The sequence below is a fragment of the Sabethes cyaneus genome, chromosome 2 (assembly GCF_943734655.1).
Source record: "Sabethes cyaneus chromosome 2, idSabCyanKW18_F2, whole genome shotgun sequence".
Lineage (NCBI taxonomy): Eukaryota > Metazoa > Arthropoda > Insecta > Diptera > Culicidae > Sabethes > Sabethes cyaneus.
The window spans coordinates 195508558-195515868 of record NC_071354.1 but is presented as its reverse complement, the minus strand read 5'-3'; the positions used below and the strand labels follow the sequence as shown (position 1 = coordinate 195515868).

The 7311-nt window shown below is 42.1% G+C and overlaps 1 protein-coding gene across 4 annotated transcripts in view; it reads left to right on the top strand.

The window, feature by feature from the left end:
- The first annotated feature begins 1074 nt into the window (after positions 1 to 1074).
- LOC128734068 (high affinity cAMP-specific and IBMX-insensitive 3',5'-cyclic phosphodiesterase 8) overlaps positions 1075 to 7311 on the top strand; it is a 220798-nt gene continuing 214561 nt past the window's right edge. For 2 of the 4 annotated variants that reach the window (XM_053828066.1, XM_053828063.1), the window contains exon 1: positions 1517 to 1762. The gene's annotated coding sequence lies outside the window, so the exon portion shown is untranslated. Of the gene's footprint in view, positions 1115 to 1516; positions 1927 to 7311 lie in introns of those variants that run through there. The other 2 variants (XM_053828065.1, XM_053828064.1) reach the window with 2 other exon arrangements.

The following is a 7311-nucleotide window of genomic DNA, read 5'->3' as shown; positions in this document are numbered from 1 at the left end:
TTATTTTTAGAGCACGGCATAAGCCTGCAATGATCAAATTTATGTCTGTTCTAATAAAACACCGTAATTTTTTAGTAATTGTACTAAAAATGACTAAGATTAAACTTAGCGTGACATTTGGAAATTTTTGCAATAACGCCGAATAAAAAATCAATAGTTTTCTTTGCTGAAATCGATGCATAGAAGATTTTTCCTATCCGTTGGTGTAGAAAATATTGGAAATCGATCAGGAGCTGCTGAGTTATCAACGATCAAAACTTAACCATTTTCCATGACGCTCGCATTTTTACATTTTTTGAAATGACGCCCTGTTTTCTCGTAAAACGTGATCCTACGTTAAAAAAATACTTGTTTTTACTATTGAATCTAAAATTCCGAAAAAACGAACGACCTTCCTTAGACAGAATAGGAGCAAAATATAAATAGTCTGCAAATGATCTTTCATGTTTCAAATTTTACTGTTCTTGACATAAAGGCAATTCTAGTTTCGTCGGGACCCACACTAAAATCGAACCTGTGAATCGAACTGATCATCAGAAACCGATCACCGTTGACAAAACCGAATGTTGACACGATCAGGCACTAAACGCACTTAATCTTCTCTTGCTCCAGTAGCTCAGCTGGAAGAGAGCGATCCAAAAGAGCGCTAAGCATGTGTGATCGATGATAAGCGGCTACTACCGTACCGACGACGACGACGACAACGACGATGGCGAAGACGACGATGACCACGAACGGAACGACGACGAAAACGGCAGCTCTGCTGAACCAATTTGCTGCCGCACTGCCCTGGTCTGGTCGGCTCGGTCGGTTCAGTCGTCATATGTGAATTGCTGCACGGCAATCAGAATTGCGCCAGCTGTTGCTGCATACTGATGGTGGCCAATCAGCATTAAATACTAGCCTCAGTAGTGGTATAGGCCCGGTAAGGCAAAAAAACGCAGTAGCACAGTATTAGTAGCTACACGATTCGCACAAGTATTCCATATACTATACTAGAGAGCATGCATCGTGCGACGTGTTTGACGTAAAATCGGCCAAAACAATTTTTGGTCGATTTAGTTCCGTGATGTGGCGTAAAATGTTTCCCGACGATCGGATTAATTTATTGGCGGTTAGTTTAGGCATTCTGCCAAAGTTTTTCCATTTTTTGCGTCTACCGTGCCTCACCAGACCGCCCGCCGACGCGTCTGACGAGAAGGATCGTTCGTTTAAAGGGGAGGCTCATTAGTGCGGCTGGCAGGGGTAGTAGGCTTTCACAGCCGCCGCGCAGCCAAACCCAAAACAGTTCACCCGACGAGTCGGTCGGTCGGTCGGTTGGTCAGGTATGAGGTAACTAGGTGAAGAAGAGAGCGGTGGTTGGTAATCGGTCTTGGGGAAGTCATATTTTAAACGAGCGATTTTTTCGTTCTTGAACAAAACAATCATAATAATAACTAGTTCGACGTTGGCCGTATGCTGGATTGGATCGTCGTTTTAGTAGTTGTCGTTGGTCGCCAGTCTGTCGTCGGTCGTCGTCGTCGTCATAATTGTGGCGTGTCGCGTGTGTGAACAGTCGACGTGCGTTTTGTATTACTTCTTCTATTTCTATCAGTTTTTTGTTGTTCTTGCTACCTTTTGTACACGGTGCAATTTATCTTATTTGGCATCGGGTGACGCGATTAGATTAGGAGTGTCGACCCTAATTCGGAATCGACGGTTAGAGTCTGTGAACTACGGAATCTCGCTACGCTTTTTGCTCTGCCGTGGGATCAGTGGCTAGGTTAGAATTTGCTCGCTGACAGCTGCAGCAGCAGTGTGTGGCTTTCGGTTATGGTTATTTGTCGAAGGATTTCCGATGCTTTTTCGGAATTGGCAACAGCTGCCGTGCCGTGAGAAATCGCAAATCTCCTGCCGACGAAAAGCTTATCGCAGTTGTTTGGCAAGGTGTTAAATCATACATTAATGTTCCGCTTAGAGTGTGTTTTTGGGGTGGCCCGTTTGTCACGGTCACCGGCGGCCTAGTCAAAGCGCGTTGTGTAGTGTAGTGTTTTAGGCTTTAGCTGACTCGTCAGCCAGCAAGCAGTGGCAAGGCAAGGCGATAAACACCCCGTCCCGTTAGTGCGGTGGCATTGGCTGGACCGGCGGTGCGATGCTCCGCAGCAAGTGCCAGTGTGGACTGCAATGTGCAAATGCTACAGAAAAATATACATGTTAAACCAAAGGGGTGAACAGCGAAAAGCAAGAATTTGTTTGTTTTGGATATGTGTACCTACCTGGTCTGATTACGACTGGAAACACGCGAGCTACTTAGGGGACAAGGGTCACCCCGGCGATGGTGATGTGACGATGGCGGCGACGCCATGCTCGAAGCACCCGCTGTGGACAACGTGTGTGTTCGAATATATTTGTTTGCCGTTTGCGACCTGTTGATAGTGAAACATGCTGTCCGCAGCGTGAAGCCGAACGGGACTCGGGTTGTTGCCAGATGTGCTTCTTTGGTGGTTGGATTTATGTGCAATGTTGCATTTTCCGGAAATTGGAAATGGAATTAGAAAATTAACGATGTTCAAATTTCAAGAACATTATTGATGGTTATGAAATATGTCGATTAAATGAAAAACGATTCAGGCATTCATTGTAATCTGTAAGACGGCTTTGGAATACAGTAATGACCCGATTTTGTTGTCTCTGTGGTCAATTGTCCCCTTTGAGTCTCTATAGTTAGCTCTTAGAACTGTTTACTCTTGAACCAAGCGTCGTAGGACAAACCCTTTTTTTAAATGTAAGAAAATTTTCTCAGTAACTTAGGAAAACTCTGGAAAAAGGTTTTCAGCTTTCGTAGAATCCAGAAAAAAAAAATTAAAAAAGTTTTGTACTACGATAACGAGACTTGGTTCAAGAGTTATAAAGATTTTAATAAGGCTTATACAAATTTGAAAAAAGTTTATGTCCTGGTCTCAAAATATTGTTGAAGGGGGGGGGGGCAAGAAAAAAATAATAACATTAAACCTTCAATAACCAAACAAAAGAGAAGAAACCAGCGTTTATTTTTCCATATTATTCAAATTTTAATACAGATATTTTGTACAGTACTTAAATTTTAGCTCAAGCCTTTTAAACTTCGAAATTTTTCGACCCAAGCACATAAAGTAAGCATCCTGGTAGAGATGAACCAGTTTGATAATAGTGGAGTGCCACAGGATCACCTTAGAGAGCCACAAACGTATGACTTAACCTTCATTTGAATTTTGTTTTGAACCTCCGTGTCACTCGGTTAGTTACCTTGCTTTTTTTAATAATCGAAATCCGTGTCACTTACTAGTTCAGAACTCGGTAACCACGACATAGTATCGTAATCTAACCACAGTGTGAAAATGGCAGTTTAGGTCCCTGCCACTTCATTACTTGGAACGCTTATGCTGTGCTATCGACATGTTTTAGGAAAACAAATCTCTGAAGCTATTCACGTTTCTTGGTCAACCTTTTAGTCATGAATATCAGGCCTCTCCTCAGCTGATGCTTCTGTGTTTACCTTTGTATATTGAGGATGCACACCGTTTCGAAAATTTCAAGTTTCGAACAGTTCAGTGACATCCTGCATGCTGCATGCATCCAATGAGTGGTATCGTTGAGTTTTACGTCCCCTACCTCCAAAATTAGGGTAGTTACTTGGACATTACGGAGTAAAACGATCAATTTTGAGCCCCGAAAAATTGTGTTTCTATTTTCATCTTATCTAGTACCTTTGATGGAAAAAAATAATCCCACTGCAATTCAAAAATCGGAATATCTCAGTCAAAAGCGGTACCAAATTTCACTAATATATTGTTTAATTGATTGTTGCCTCCATCTAATTCGGTTCTCTTAAAGCAAGGTAAATTAAAATGGAATCAAGCCGAAAGTCTGATAGCAGGCACCCCCATTTTCGACGTCGGGAACTTAAAGATTAAGCACAATAGCTGCCTGTGACTTGCAGCAGAATCAGAAAGCTTAGTTCGTGAAAGAAAGTTGATCGAGACTAACGAGATAACTATAACTTTGCACATATTGGATAATTTAGAGATGTAAACTCATTGAACTGTGAAAAAATCTGCTTGTCACTAAAAAATGCAACAGACTAATATGACACTTTATTTTTTTGCCCCTTCACGTTTCGAAAATTTTCAAAGGGGGGGGTGACATAAACTTTTTTTCAAATTTGTATAAGCCTAACTAATGTTTAAGTAAACCGGACCGGAAATTTCGTCAATAGTGATTTCGTTCAAAAGTCCTCTTACTGTTCGTAATAAATTTTTTTTATAGATTTCTGGGGCTCTTTGGCTCAAATCTGTACTATAATTTTGAAAAATGCTCAAAAAATTCCACCCCCATTTTCCTTCGTTACGACTTCAATTTGGCATGGAAAAATGTACTCGTTTTTAGTCACACAAAATGGATCAATCTCATGTTTGAAGTATTATTGAAGGCTGACATTTTAATAATTAAATTTTCTAAATGAGCCTCCCAGTTGGCTTCGAGGTATGACGCGGGCCTAATAAGCCAGTCGTCGTATGGTCGAATCTCGGCTAGGAGAGGCTGTTAGAGTCAATAGGATCGTAGCAACTGGCCCTGCAATTGTCCTGTACTCTAACAGCTGGCTGCGAAGTCTGTCGTATAAAAACAGAAGGTCATGTTTCGCTAACGGAATGTAGCACCTAGTTACTTTGCTAAATGATAGTTTTATAGCATCCATAGAGTGGGGCAAGACGTGAAAGGGGAAGTACTGAAAATTAGATAGCTTTATCATATTTTGATGAGCTTTATTATATCTTTATACATGTTTCCATGATAGCGAAAAGTGTCTCTACATTGCATGCTTCAAGAAGGGGTCATTTTCTTTTGATTTTGCATGAGAAATTGAGCCTTGCTTGCTTCAAAACGTTGTATCTTGGGATCGGCTTAAAACATCTCGTAGTGATGAATGATTATCATGTAAAAAACGATATGGTTGAAATTTTTAAGATAAAATTGTAATACATATTTGGCAGCACCACTGCTAAAAATTTTTTTTCTGATTCCTTTCTTCCGGTGCTTTTCATTATTCCTATTCCAGGGTGAGATTCATATCCCAGCTCTAGTACCTTTGCTCTCGAATCTGTTGGTATTATCAGTCGGTCTCCTCGCAATAGCAAATTTCCCACTTGACAAGGTTCCATACGGAATGATTTGAAAGTTTTTTTCCGTTTGGCCATAATCCATCTTCTAGACTACGGATCTCTCCACCCTTGAGTGATTTATTTTCAACATCCAGTACAGAGATTGCCTCAGGAAAATCCGTTCTTGCAATTCGGTAGATGTGGGCTTCATGTACTACATCGAACTCTACGGGATTGGAAACAACTAATTGTGAAATCGTATCCGCTATATTATCTGGCCCTGGTTGGTATTCGACTTCTTAGCAATATCTCTGCAATCGAAGTACCCATCTCTCAATTCGGGAACATAGTTTGGCTCGCTTCTTAAACAAAAATAGTAAGAGCTTTCAATCCAAAAGATTAAATTAAAACTTGCCCACAACCCAAACAACAGCCAAATCTTCGATTTGTATCTGAAAGTATTTTTTTATTCGAGATATTTTAATACCTTATTGGCGAATGGAGTTATACTTGTGTCACGGTCATTGTTTTGTTGCAAAAACATCACTCCATGACCACATGCGCTTGCATCGGCCATAACAGTGCAAAGGTCTTTTGGATCATAATGTCCGAGAAAGTCTATGCTGCTGACCACAAGTTTGATGCCTTCAAAATCATGTTGGTGGTCTTTTATTTAAACGGATCGTATCCCTAAGTGAAGTTAAGTTCTAAGTTTCTCCGTATTCTTTGCTTCTTTTCTTACTTCTGCCAGCAGAGAGTCGGGGGACTCTTGTCGTATCCCTGTTCTCGGTCCTGGGCTGAGCGTCTCGGCACACGCAAGTTGACTTCTACCTGGTCGAACCATCTAGTACGTTAGGCCGCTCTATTCCTGATGCCTGTAGGACTTTTGAAGGGAACGGATTTCACTGAACAGTCGTCCAGCATTCTTGCAAACGTGGCCGGCCCACCGGAGTCCCCAACATTCGCCAGCTGTACGATGGAATTCTCTCCAAGTAGTACCTACAACTCGTGGTTCATACACCTACGTTACGTCACTCTCCGGTTTCCATTCCAAAAATAGTCCGCAAAAATGTCTTCCGTACTGCCCAGTTCGCTTCGAGGCATGATGCTGGTCGTTGTATGTTCGTATCTAGACTAGCCGGTGCTATTAGATAGAGTCAGTAGGATTGTTACACTAGCCCCGTAACTGTTCTGTAATCTAACAGCCAGCTGTGAAGTCTGTCGATAAAGAAGGGTCAAGTCTTAGAAAGATGTTCAAGCCCAAGGTGTTGTTTTTTACGTATGTCTTCCGTAAGCAAAGTTACTGTCTCAAGTCCGTAGAAGATTACCGGTCTGTTTTTAGTCTGGCGTAGATTGCCTGCGCCAAGGTTTCTAGTAATGATGTTGAGAGTATCTGGGAAGGCTAGAAGTTGGCTAGTTTTGCTGTACACCTTCAATAGCGATGTTGAATAACATACAGGACAGTCCGTCCCCTTGCCGCAACCCTTTGCGTGATTAAAAAAGACGCAACAGTGTCCATGAAATGCGCACGTAGCACATCACTTGCTCCAGGGTAGCTTTGATCTGCCACGTCAATATGTCCGCAAAACCGTACTCGTGCAGCTGTTCGCCTTCGACTGTATCGTATGCTGCCCTGAAATCCAGGAAAATATGACATGTGGGCACGTTGTACTCCCGACATGTCTGGAGAATTTGTCGGAAAGTAAAAATTTAATCCGTAGTTGCCCGGGACCATATAAAGCCCGCCTAGTATTGCCCTACAAAATTATCCAGTAAAGTGCCGTTGCTAGCGGTTCTTGACTATTTTTGTAGAGTTCTCCCGGATGTCGATCCTTTCCGACGGCTCTATTATTCTTTAGCTAACCGATTTCTCGTCGGATCCCTTCGAGATCGAGAGTCTGCACGCCCGGAATAGTTGTTCTAGCTCTTCCCGATCACTGTCCTCCTTTTGGTGCTTTTTCTTCCTCAGAATCGTGGTCAATTCATTACGCGCTCGTCGATACTTAGGCAAATTCTTCCTCGTGGCAATGCTTAGATAGAGTTTCTAACGTGCGCTCGTGGTTTCTTCACTAAGCACCTCGGTTGCGGTTTCATTGATTGCCGAGTGTATTCTACTCCATTCGTCCTCAAAGGTCGAAGCAACTAATTCCACAAAGGAAAGTAGAGCTTTATCCAGTACTCGCGCGTAGCTCTC